We start from the raw sequence: 14,160 nt of genomic DNA, 5'->3' as shown, positions 1-14,160 counted from the left end.
TGAAAGACGATTCGCGCTTTTCAGATTAGTGATTCAGATCGCTACTGCTCTTCAGTTTGTACTTATCTTTGCGTATCTGGTAATCAGTGCGTGCAGTCATTAAGTATTTGCTTCTCATTGTGGACTTTATCTTGGTATAGTACGCTTTGAAAGGCATTTTTTATTGTCTGCTTGCTTCTGCTATTCAGGTCGTCCTTTCAGGCCTTGCTGTTTAGCGTTGCTTTCTGGTGTCCGTTCTGACCAGCCGACCATTTTCAAAACATGTTTCGTCTACGTACTCATCGTACAGTTTGTGCTGTGCAGGGGTTCTTACTTTGACTTTGACATAAGCCAAAGGGCTTGTGTCAAAGTCAAAGTAAGAACCCCTGCACAGCACAAACTGTACGATGAGTACGTAGATGAAACATGTTTGGACGACCAAGAATTGGTTGCGCCAGCGTCACCAGTTCTCCCACATGCCTTTGCTCCGTGAGATCCGCGAGAATAATCCTGATCATTTCTGGATTATTCTCAGGATGACGGACCCCATTTTTCACTGTCTGCTGGCTTTGCTGTCCCCTTATATCACCAGGCAGGATACCTGCATGCAGCAAGCCATCACTCAGGAGCAGAGGCTCATCGCCACGTTGTGCTACTTGGCGACAGGGAGAAGTCTTCAGGACCTCAAGTTCTCTACAGGCATCTCCCCCCAGGCTCTGGGGATCATTTTTCCAGAGACCTGTTCTGCCATCATTCAGCTCCAGCAGAAGGACTATATTATGCTAAGTTTTAGCCTTAAACATCACATTCTATGTATTTCATGATTGCTAATGTCTTGCATTTCTTTCCTCATTCCCTAATTACCATCATTGCAATATGCTCTAATTCATATGCTCTGCCCCTTTGTCCTCATGCAGATTTGCCTCATTAACTTCCCCACCATGCTCTTCTTGGCCCCTAAAACTAGAGTCTAGTCACTTGACAATGTCTTTTGTCAGCTCCATAGTATTGCTTTCCCCTAAACGCCCCCTAAAATCTCTACAAATGTGATGTATGTGCTTCAATTCATGCAAAGTGACCTTTTTATTGTTTTTTGGAGTTGTGCCAAACTCATTAGGAACCCCCCTCTCCCCAACTGCTACCTCAGCTGATAGCAATCTTCTATCTGATGACTTGACCCAACCCAATACACACTCTAAATACCTTTACCTTTATCATGATAACATTTATGGGCCAATTCACCAAAGCATGTAGTGTAAGGGCCTGCCTCAATACTTTCAAATGCTATTTTGATTTTTTTAACACATTAATTTTCTTGCTATGTAATAGCAGAATGTCAACATGTGCTTCCATTTTGTTATTATGACACTTCTTACCTGTCCGGTGGGCTGCCAATAGTGTAAGTAAGGAGGGGCTTCACAAAGTATCACACATTATTTAGGCATTCAGCTCTCAATCAAGTGGAGAGGATTACCTGTCCTAAACATCCCCCCTCATTTTTTATCAAGGGGGGATGGGGGGGGGATATGACTCTCATAAGGGGACCTTATACTTTAGGCTTTAAATACTAATTTAAAAAAAATGTATACTAATTTTGTCCAAAAATGTGGGTGTCTAATCTGCATACAATGTTGATTTGTCAAATTACTAGTTTTTTTTCTTGTGTCACTACACTGTGTCCTTCAACGCCACAGGAATGGCAGACTGTGGCCTCCAACTTTGCCATTTTTTTTAAAGTTGTGCCTTTTTCAGCAACAGTGCAAACCCAAGTTCAGAGAGAGATGAGGGGACAGTCTCTTCTTCAGATAATCTTATTATGTTGTGGGTCTGCTACACACACACACCTTCTTTTTGTTAACTAATGTGTAGTGCATTACTGATCTAAATCATGCTCATTTTCAGCACCATGGCAGGAAAATGGCATGATTTTCCAAATTTACACCTCACTGTGGGTGCTTTTTACTAAAGGCACATCCACTATGCACTACAAGTGCACTGCAAAAGTACACCTGAAACTGCACTTGGAGTGCAAAGTGGAGTTGCCTTTAGTAAATCACACTCCTCAGCACAAACTAAAATTTCACTACAAATACATTTTAAGCCCAATGAAAAAGGAAGCCACACATTGTTGAGAATTCAACTTTTTAATACAAGCACATTCATATGTGCGTTTAGTAAAGGTTTTTACAACAAACCAAGATATTTTGGGTATCCAAAACCCAGTTTAATCATATTTATTTTTTACTTGTTTTTTTGTGTAAATAGGCATGTATCAAACCGTAAAATACAGAACACAGGAACTTACAAAGTTCAACTTGAAAAAGTGAAGACAATATCAGACAGTAGTATGTACAAACTGGGCCGATATTGACTTCATCACATGGGGTGTCACCCCTGAAAAATATTAATTTGGAAGATGCACACAGTGTGTCAACATGTGCTAACTCCCATCATGGGGGATCAATGTACATGCTTTGGGGCTGCAACCCCTTCATCTCAGCCACTTTCCACAAAACACGTACATACCCCATGATGTGAGATAGCGCATGTTTACACACTCTGTGCATCTTCCAAATTTGGAATTATGCAAAATACACCTTTTTTTAAAAATAAAAGAAAAATAAAACTCTACCTAGTTTTTTCGTTTTCACACTCTCCCCAAAACATCAATGATGTTCTTCATTTTATTTTAAACATCATTGATGTTTTGTTGTAAAATTTCCAAATCCCTATTGCACCCCATTATCTCCCCGATCAAGATCTGGGCACTTTCACTGGTAAAACGGGAATCTTCCTCCACATCACCTAGAAAAAAACAAAACAAACACACCATGTAAACCAAATATGGTGATATACATTGATGAGCTTACCGGAAGCTGTGTTCTCCGACACTCACCTGTTGTGGTGACAATTTGGCCAACCTCCACAAACTCTCCTTCTTCCTCCTCCTCCTGCTCCTGCTCCTCTGTTTCTTCTTTTGGAAGTTGCCCTTCTTTGGGAAGGGTGTGGTCCCTGGTGTCCAAAGGGTCCCTGGTGTCCTCATACTTGCCGAGTCTTCTCTCCCCTATGAGAATGTAAACAAAGATTAATTAGCACACAGAGGGCATAAATAGGAATATGAAACATTGCTTGGAAGTGTTGTACAATTGTGTTTTTGGGCCGAGTTACAAGGTGAGAACATTATTGGGGACACTTTGTTAAGCTGGAATACTTCCCTGCAGAATGATGTTTAATACGAATGAACGAAACCAGGATCTTGAAAGTGGCCATTTTAAAATGTACAACATGAAATCAAAGCACATGGAGCATGTATGCCAGCAAGAATAATTATATGAACACAGGACAACTACTTACTTTTTTTAAGAACACGCTTGATCCTTAGGTACTGCTCGTGCTCCCTCAGTTTCAGGTCTGACCAGCGTTTTCTCAGTTGATCTTTGGATCGGCGTACCCCAAAATTCTTCAGAAGACTCTTCACAACTTTCTTCATGATCTTGGCCTTTCTGATATTTGGGTTTGGGTAAGGTCCATACTTCCCATAATAGTCGGTCCTGTTCAATATGTCCACCATCTCCAACATCTCTCCAAAAGACATATTTGAGGCCTTAAATCTTGTCTTCCTGGATCGGGACGTTTCAGGCTCCGGCTTTCCTCACCCTCCTCCTCGTTAGTGGAACTATTATTGCGCACCTGCGTTCTCTCCGCCATGTGCTCTCCCCACTGCGCGGGAAGCGAAGGGGCGGGGAATAGTCTGGAAAGAACGTCAGGGGCGGGCGGAGTTTCACGCATGCGCACTGTATATAAAACGCCACACATGTGTATCGTCCGTACGATCTGGGAGGAGAGTGTGAGTCACGGACGCGGCGAACGTCGAAACGAAGGTAACATTTTTAACTTTGTGCTTCACTAGACTAGACTGCTTGTATCTAGGCCGCTGTTGGGACAAGATTATGAGGGATTTTAATTGCATTATTAGTATTTGAGGGTTTGTCTTGTGTTGTGTCTTGCAGACAAAAATGGACCCATTCAACAATGCCAACTTTATGGGGCTATTCCTCGAGCTCTACATGGAGATGCCCTGCCTGTGGCAGTTCCATAACATGTTTTATTATGACAGATCAAAGAGGAACGCAGCACTGGAGAAACTGCTTGCTTTGGTGCAGATCAGGGTCCCCACGGCAGACATGACATATCTGAATCGCAAAATTGTGGCCATGAAGCTTACATATTTCAGGGAGAGAAAGAAGCACCTGGAGTCCTTGAGAGCAGGAGATCCAGATGCTGTTTATTACCCCAGGATGGTGCACTTTGACAGGCTGCATTTTCTGGTAGACCAAGGGGTACCCAGGCCACCACTCTCCAGGTTTCCTCTAAGGCATCCTTCACCCCCAGCTGAGGCTTCTGATGTCCAACCTGGGCCTTCCAGGCAGCACCATGTGGTGGGGCCCAGCTTGAGACAGGTATTGCATTGTTGAACATATTTCTTGTGTTACATTTAATAATGTTAACTAGATGTTCTTATTGATCAGTAAGTTGAGATTTCTCCAAGTGGTTTACATCTCAATAGACAGTAGTGACCAAAAATGATTGGGACGGGAAAGAAAAATGCTGGTGTCAGAATGATAGTCTGTTCTATTTGGTAACATTCAATTAGCAAAAGCCAGGAGCACAAAATGTTGTGATTGATGATCAAAAAACTAAAACTATGTCCCCTTTTCATACGCAGGAAGACCTCAGTCGGGGGGAGGCTGTGGCACGTGGCAGCCAGGAGGTCCACCAACACCCTCCTTCTCCTCCTGCCCCAGCTACAGGAGCCCAGCCACAGCCTGGAAGGATGCCTGGTGGGAAGTCACAAAGGAAGACCAGAGAGTGATGGCCTGGGATGAGTCTGGTGTGCCAGAAGATGCAGCCTCTTCAAGATCACCATCCTGGGGACAGAAATGGCATCTGAATTTCCTGCTCTCTAGGACTTCAGGAGCAGACTTCTCTCCCTGAGCTATCTACTCCTCAGGCCGCCAATTTTTTTATATCTCATTTAGTCATGTCTGCCCTGGGGGCCAAAGGCTGCACCAAAGTTAAGAAGTTTCTCCAGTGCTGCGTTCCTATTTTTATTTTCGAGCAAACAAAATAAATTTTATTTTTGTTTGATGTAATGTGTTTTCCTTCAAAAAGTAGAGTTTATTTGTGAGCAGGCAGGTACATTTCCAAAATACAAAGTGAACTAAAGAACAAGGGGTACCAACACTAAACAACCTCCTGTAGATTAAAAAAGAAAATCTAAAAAATACAATAATGTTGTTGTAAGTTTACACCCAAAAATAAAAAGTAAAAAAAACTGAGAAATGAGCAGCGTCTTTAAAGGAGATTTTTAGGGAATTCCCCCCCCCCCCCAAAAAAAAACATCCAAAAAATAAAAAACAAAAACAAACATTGTGTAGATGTGACTTAAACTAAAATTGTATTGCTGAAATGGTTAAAAAAGAGTAATGAAATCCGGGAGAAGTGTGTGTGACTATGAGCATCAAAAGAAGTTCATTCTTGCAGCATTGTAAAGAACAAGAGAATGCACTTGATGACTGATTTTTTAACATTGCAGTGTGATGAATGTGCTATATCGCTTATGAGCAGTAGTTTTACCTGAACGAGCACTTCCGTGTCGGAATTTGAATGTGAGCATGCGTGGCACTTGGTCCGATGAAAATGCTCTACACATGATCGGATTAGGTCCGTCCGGCCCAGTTGGTCTGCAAATATTTCCAACATGTTGGAAAATTGGGTCGGACGGAGATTCGGACGGAATCAGTCTGATGCATACCACACACAGTCGGATTATCTGACGACACGGTCCGATAAGACGCATTCCGACAGATTATCTGACCGTGTGTACAAGGGCTAAGAGAGATGAGATAATGCTCTCTCATGGCTCTCGTTGCCCTGTCAGTGGAGGGTAATTTTGGAATTTTCCACTGTGGTAGCAAATCAAGTGACTCCCCAAAAAAAGTCTGCCTTCAAAGGGCATACATTATCTCGCAAAAGTAAGTACACCCTCACATTTTTTTAAATATTTTATTATATCTTTTCATGTGACAACACTGAAGAAATGACACTTACTACAATGTAGTGAATGTACAGCTTGTATAACAGTGTAAATTTTCTGTCCCCTCAAAATAACTCAACACACAGCCATCAATGTCTAAACCGCTGACGACAAAGTGAGTACACCCCTAAGTAAAAATGACCAAATTGGGCCCAATTAGCCCCCCCGTGTCATATGACTCGTTACAAGGAAGTTCAACATGGCACCTCATGTCAAAGAACTCTCTGAGGATCTGAAAAAAGAATTGTTGCTCTGCATAAAGATGGCCTAGGCTATAAGAGGATTGCCAAGACCCTGAAACTGAGCTGCAGCATGGTGGCCAAGACCATACAGTGGTTTAACAGGACAGGTTCCACTCAGAACAGGCCTCGCCATGGTCGACCAAAGAAGTTGAGCGCACGTGCTCAGCGTCATATCCAGAGGTTGTCTTTTAGAAATAGACATATGATTGCTGCCAGCATTGCTGCAGAGGCTGAAGGGGTGGGGTGTGTCAGCCTGTCAGTGCTCAGACCATACGCCGCACACTGCATTAAATTGGTCTGCAGGGCTGTCGTCTCAGAAGGAAGCCACTTTCCAAAGATGATGCACAACAACGCCTACAAACAGTTTGCTGAAGACAAGCAGACTAAGGACATGGATTACTGGAATCATGTCCCATGGTCTGATGAGACCAAGATAAACATGTGTCTTGCCTACAGTCAAGCATGGTGGTGGGAGTGTCATGGTCTGGGGCTGCATGAGTGGTGCCAGCACTAGGGAGCTACAGTTCATTGAGGGCGGCACAGTGGTGTAGTGGTTAGCACTCTCACCTAGCAGTAAGAAGGGTCGCTGGTTCAAATCCCAACCACGACACTACCTGCTTGGAGTTTGCATGTTCTCCCTGTGCCTGCGTGGGTTTCCTCCGGGTACTCCGGTTTCCTCCCACAATCCAAAGACATGTAGGTAGGTTAATTGGCTTCTGTCCAAAATTGGCCCTGGTATATGAATGGGGACCTTGGAAGGGGGGCTCCTTGAGGGTAGGGACTGATGTGAGTGTGCAATGTACAGGGATAGGGACAATTGTAGACACTCACTCAGGTTGAGCTGGATGGACTGGTGTCTTTATTCAACCTTACTAACTATGTAACTATGTAACTATATGTACTGTGACATACTGAAGCAGAGCATGATCCCCTCCCTTCGAAGACTGTGCCACAGGGAAGTATTCCAACATGATAACGACCCCAAACACACCTCCAAGAAGACCACTGCCTTGTTAAAGAAGATAAGGGTAAAGGTGATGGACTGGCCAAGCTTGTCTCCAGACCTAAATCCTATTGAGCATCTCTGGGGCTTTCTCAAACAGAAGGTGGAGGAGCGCAAGGTCTCTAACTTCCACCAGCTTCATGATGTTGTCATGTAGAAGTGGAAGAGGACTCCAGTGGCAACCTGTGAAGCTCTGGTGAACTCCATGCCCAAGAGGGTTAAGGCAGTGCTGGAAAATAATGGTGTCCACACAAAATATTTACACTTTGGGACAAATTTGGACATTTTCACTTAGGGGTGTATTCACTTTTGTTGCCAGCGATTTAGACATTAATGGCTGTACGTTGAGTTATTTTAAATATTTACAAAAATGTGAGGGGAGTACTCACTTTAGTGAGATACTGTATATATATATATATATATATATATATATATATAAAATGTACTCTATATATATATAACATACAGGTGGATCTCAAAGAATTAGAATATCATCAAAAAGTTCATTTATTTCATTAATTCAATTCAAAAAGTGAAACATATATTGTATATAGATGCGTTACACACAGAGTGATATAGTTCAAGCATTTCTTTCTTTTAATCTTGATGATTATGGCTTACAGCTAGTAAAAAACCCAAATTCAGTATCTCAGAACTTTAGAATATTACATAAGACCAATTAAAAAAACAGTCAGTGATGATTTGGGGAGTCATGTCATCTAGTGGTGTTGGTCCACTGTGTTTTACAGTGGCTGCCACTCTATACAAGGCATAGGGGTGATGCCCCCCTAATCCATGCGCCTGGCCCATAATCCACATGCAGGGCGCCGGACACATGGATTTCCATTTTTTTTTTAAGCAAACGATTAGAGCCTAAGGCTCTAATTGGCTTCAAAAAAGGGTGGGCTCAGGGTGCAGAGCACTGGGCCTCCAGCTCACCCACCTTTGCGGCAATAGCGAATAAATATTCGCTATTGACTTTCTGCTTCTCTTCACGGCCAATCCGGAAGAGGGCCTTAAGACCCGTTTGGCCGAGAGGAGAAGCGATCGTATTGGCCAGCTGGGAGCAGATGCAGGGGTAAAGCCACGAGGAGGAGACACAGCCAGAAGCTGCCAACGCTGCCCATGACCTGGATTGGGTAAGTGCGGGGGGCTGGTGGTCATATTCTCTGAAAAAATTGCCAAGAAATCATAAATTCTACCAGGGTATGTAAACTTATGGGCACAACTGTGTATATATATATATATATATATATATATATATATATATATATATTTGTGTGTGTGTGTGTGTGTGTATGTATATGTAGGATGTACTTTATGTGTAATATAGTGTATACTGTATGTACAGGTGGTCTACATACTGTATAGTGTCACAGTGCCAAGCCCTGCCACTGTGTAAGAATAGGCAAAAGTGACACCGTATTTATATGAATCCAGGCTTCGGAACATCGATTCTGAGCGAAGAAGGCTGTATTTTTTTCAGTTTTCTCCAGGTTTTGTAATTCCCAGATTGGGTTCTCGAGTTCAGGAACTTCAAAGAGCTTTGGGAGGTAAGAAGCCTCCCTCCCAGTGTCCAGGTCTTGCCAAAGAGCAGCAGGGTGTGTGTACAGGTGCGCACAGCTTTTATAATCACAGGCCTGGCCAAAGATCAGGGACCCTGTTAAGAGACAGGTTTGTTTCACTCAGGAGACAGTACTCCATGCTGGAGTCAGGGTTCCTTGTCTAGAGGACTGGGATGGTCAAGACAACTGGCAAATCTAGAGGGCTGAGGGTTTATTCATACCAGCTGCTGCGTTACAATGCAGCAGCAGCTGGCGTTCGCTCTGGTGCAGAGAGATCACTAAAATGCTGATATGCCAATTGCACTGCATCACACTGTTCCTTTTTTTTTCTAAATTAACTTTTTTTACAATTTCACAAAGTGGTTTGCCCCTGTGTTGTGCTGGAAAAAAAGTATGGCCTGCCATACTTTTTTCAGCGCACAGCTCCCATTATGTGGTGGTGTGAACTGAGCACAATAGGAGACAAGGCATTTTGCCTTGTCTTGTGGTGGGATTTGACATGTAGCTGGTCGGAGGACAAAGTGCTGAGAGGGCTCCCCTTGAGGCTAAGTGCAAAGAACCCCTGAAGGTGGTACAGTAGGTGCAGTGCCCAAAGAAGCACATGTTGCCAGTAGTGTTCTGAAGAGCTTGAAAGCTGACCACCAGATGATTGCTGGAACAGGCAGTATGTGCTGCAGGGCAGGTGTCTCTCAGAAGCTCTAGGTGTACTCAGCAACAGGGCAAACAGGAAACAGAAGCCAGGCCAGGGGTCATGCATGGTAGATTAGTGAGTAGCAGAGGCAGGTAGCATAAAACAGGAACAAGCCAGGATCATACACAGGTAGGCAGATTGCAGCAGAGTCCATAATGCAGGCCTGGGTCATACACAGGTGATCAAACAGCAGCAGAATCGGTAGTACAAGCACAGGGTTAAAGTCAGGAATGGAGATCAGACAGCTCAAGGGTAAACTGAGTCGGTAGCAGGAAATCCAAGATGAAACATACAGAGGCACAGGAATACGTTGTGCACCTATGTGCACCAATGCGCACAGGAGTCCGCCACTTGCAGCCATGCCTAGTATTAGCAATATTACCAGTTCTCCTTTTTCCATTCTCCTGGCAGGACTGCACTGGAAGAGCTACCTAGCACAGTCCCACCACACTCGGTGTATATTGCATTGGAAAGAGTGGAGAGGACTGAGCAAGCCTAGAGAACTGACAGAACCTAGTAGTCTGAGAGAGCCTGTAAAACTGTGGGGGGGGGGGAGCTGAGAGGCACATGAACAGAGAGGTGCTATGTGAGAGGGTCTAAAGTCAGGTGCTGCAAGGAAAAGCGATGAGGCCTGGTATTATTTTTCCAGGTTATGTTATGTGAATATCCCCTGTAACGGTAACTTTTTTATGTAGGACTTTATTTTTAAATAAAAGTGGGACGACAAGCCTTGGACCACAGTTCTGACTGACGTTGACTCACTTGGAATCGCTACACTTGAGTTAACAACCCCCATCAATATCACAAATGGTGGAGAATGCGGGCAAGAGATCAAGTTTCCAGAGCCTTGCTCAGAAACAGTGAGTTAATGTCAGGAACTGTTTGTGCTTCATGGTTAAGAAACAGTGAACAGTGCAAGTGTGCAGTGTGTGCAGCAGGCGGTGTACCTGGCAGAGTAAAAGCCTTAAAGAGACAGTGTTCCATTTTTTTGATCTATGCAGTGGAGTGACTGCGAAGATGGGACAGTCAAAAAGGAAGAAGGTTGCAAAATTGAAAATAAAAGTTCTGTGGCTGGAGGAGATGTTGTTACCTGGGCAGATCCCACACGTGCCAGAACAGAGTGTGGCAGTTCTTGAGTCCATGGTGAACTGGTGTAAGCAGAACTTGACAGCGGTGACCCTAGCTATGGAAGGCGCTAAACCAGTATGCAGTGTGGTGAGAAAATACAGCAGTGTCACCAAAGTAGGAGGTTACTGCATGTGACAGACCACACCAGGACAGGGGCTTTTGGAAAGGAGTAGGGGCTTGCCTTTTACCCACTGATTATGGCCCAGGGAAGAGAATGGAGATGTTGTCTGCTTCTCCTGGTCAGAGAAAGGAGAAGAGCTCAGTTCAGCCCCTGATCCCATGGAGAGAGCAGATCTATCTCTAATGATGGACAACAACGTGATAAACGCTAAGGGCAAGGCTTGGATTTATTCTCTGAATAAAGACAATAAAGCTTCCCTTCTGGAGTGTATAGAAAGGTGTAAAAATAATCCTGTAAAGGTAATAATCAGAGGAAATATGGTGGCCCTCCTGCAGACTGAGGTGGAGAAGCTCCCCCACTTGGGACAGAAATAGTTATCAACAATCTCCCTCAAGAAATCTATGAAGATAAAATAATTCCACTTTTTCAGACTGCTGGAACATTGTACTATATGAGTTTTGTCTTATGATGACTTGTCTAGTGGGCAACTTACACAAGTGAAAGCTGGTTAATGAGATTTGGACAGCCCTGGGTCCTCTTTCTGGGGAACTGGTGCTGAACTGTCTGGGTGGGTACTGACCTGAGTCATCTAGGCTTGTCAAGGTAACTAGTTGTTAATTAGCTTACTGTTTAATTAAAGTAGAAGTAAACCCTCCTATTATTTTCAGCCAAGGAAGCTGCCATCTTGGCCTCTCCTTTAATCTTTAACTGTCATGATGCTACACATGTGATCAGTTATGACCCCAGCCATTGGATGGTTTGACAGTTTGGTTGAGAGCGCAACCAATGTGACAGTTAACATTTCCGGCATGTCGGGAATTTAACTGTTTTTTGAAACTCTTAAATTGATGGGGTTACTTCTGCTTTAAGATCACTGTTTATTTTAGCTGTTCATTAGATGGACTGATATGACTGTTTACAGTTTGCATTGTTTTCGATAATGTGATCAAGCTCTTACCTAATTTTGTATGGTATATATTCTGTGTGAATTTACAATAAAGTCAGTTCCAGTTTGCACCTAAGCTAGTGTCATCACATTCTTGGGTGCAATTCTCAGCTATAATACCTGGTTCTCTGTTCCAGAGTGGAATAAGGTTTATCTCCCCAGGCTGGGTGCCAGGCAGTTCGTCACACTGCTGTTACCTATGGCAACAAGGTTGAGACTTTGGCATATAACTTCATACAGCCCATGCTGTATACTGAGGAGGTTGAGGACTTTTTGATGAAAATCAAGAGGTTGCGGTATGAAGGGCATGGCTGAGAGAATGCTGGTCAGAACTGCTATGGCCTCTGTTGGTGGTAAAGTATCAGGTCATCTACTTTGTGATTGACTGAGATCCCAGTGGATAAATGCTCAAGACCTCCCAGAAAGATGCGAGTGTGCTTTGGAATAAATATTCAATATGGAGAATTCTGATAAGGCATGGTGGCAGTGCAGTTGGTGGAGGTATGCTGTTGCCAAGTGTCCTCTATCTCAGGATACTGCAAGTAATCAAGCTAAACAGAGGCCTAGAATTAGTTTCCACAGTGTTTCCTCAGTGTTTGTGCAAGTGCGTTTTTTGTCTACCCTAGCAAAAGTAAGAAAACTTTGGTTTGGCCAGCAAGGAATGCTAGAAAGCAAGAGAGATCCATAGTTTTGTACTATGGCCGAAGATAACAGATCCGTTACATGGATGGGTAAGACTGTTGCTGATTAAATCATGAGAAGGACTGGCTATGAGACTGTTCCCTGTTAAGTGGGAGTGACCCCATTTAGGAGACCTGCTGTCCATGTGGAGAGAGGCTTGCCTCTGTGCAGTGCCTTGTACAGTAGGTGTCACAGTCAGGGAGCGGGCTCAAAGGCCAGTAGCTATAGCAGTAAAGAGGCTCCCACTGCCAGCTGGATAAGTGCTGCAGTAGGTCACCCTGGTGGATGACACAGGCTCACCTGAGGTGTGGGGAGCTCCTGGTGGCGGAGATGGGTTTTGCTGCACGTTAATACCAGGTTGTGGTCCTCGGGATCGCCCCACCAGCAGGTGATCAAGCCAGGGTCTAGTAGCAGATATAGCCAGTATAGATCAAGCAGAAGTGTAGTCAGTACACAATTCATAGGTCAATAACAAGTAGTCACAGTTTGGGATGAAGCAGAGTCGAGGACCAAGCCATAAGTCAGTAATGAGTGGAGTGACAAGAGTGAGATATTGGCTGGAGAGAGCACAATAATCAGGCAAACAGGAAGGGCAGAGACATATCTTACATCAGAAAGTTCATGGGAGGAGCAAAGAATTCAAGGTTCAGCAGAAAAAACGCAGGATTTTTCAATAAATCAGACAGGGTACTGTCCAGCATCCAATATTTCCAGACACAGAAAAGGTTGCAGGTTTAGACCTGGGTCCTGACAGCTCTCCCTTCCTCCCAGGACATCCCCTGGATGTCTTAGGGCCAGATTTGTGAGGGAACCTCTGATGGAATTCTATTGTTAATCTAGGGGCATGAACATTCCCCTCAGGTTATCAAGAATTTTCTCCTGGCCCTTCCTATAAAACCAGATACTGTAATTTGTTTCTAAAAATCCATGAATCAAGAATTTTCTCAAATTCTTTTTCAGGTGGAACGGGTGGGAGAATTCTCCTAGGGAACAGGTTTTCATGAAATGGTTTGAGCAAGGATACATGAAACGCTGAGTACATTTTCATACTGTCAGGAAGTTTTAAGCAAAAATGTATTGGTTAATTTGAGATAAAAATCTGGAAAGGTTCCACAAACATTTGACCAGACTTAGCATATGGAATGTGTACCTTCAGGTTTATGGTTGATCAGGAATAAAAACTGGATAATACTCAGTATTTAAGAAAAAAAAGGGCTTTGGGAGGTGGAGCTATGTTTAGAATTGTTATAAGCAATTCTGCCATGGGAATATAGTCCATACAGTCAAGAAAACGAACAAAACATTGAAGGTACTGCTTGAGTGGTCCTCTCTGTCTGACCATCAGACTGGGAATGAAAAGCAGAAGACAGATTCATTGTTACACCATAGCTGAGCACAAGCTTTTCCAAAATCTCAAAGTAAAATGCACTTCTCTTTGAGACACCACATCATCAAGAATTCCATGTAGTCTAAAGACTTCTCAAGCCATCAACTCCACAGTTTGTTCAGCAAAGCGTACCCCCTTAAGGGGTATAAAGTGAACCAAAATAGTGGTAATTTCTTTTGAGGGAGGTACATTGACCATAAAGTCCAAAGGGGTTGGCCACCATTTTCTTGATGGACAGGGAGTGGTTGTAGTATGCCCAAAGCAGAAGATTTGAGTGTCTTATTGGATGCACAGGTCAGACACGAGGACATATAGCTCTT

Source organism: Lithobates pipiens, unplaced genomic scaffold, assembly GCF_037356315.1.
Source record: "Lithobates pipiens isolate NorthernLeopardFrog02 unplaced genomic scaffold, aLitPip1_a1.2 Scaffold_1, whole genome shotgun sequence".
In the NCBI taxonomy this organism is placed as follows: domain Eukaryota; kingdom Metazoa; phylum Chordata; class Amphibia; order Anura; family Ranidae; genus Lithobates; species Lithobates pipiens.
This window is presented reverse-complemented; position numbering follows the sequence as displayed.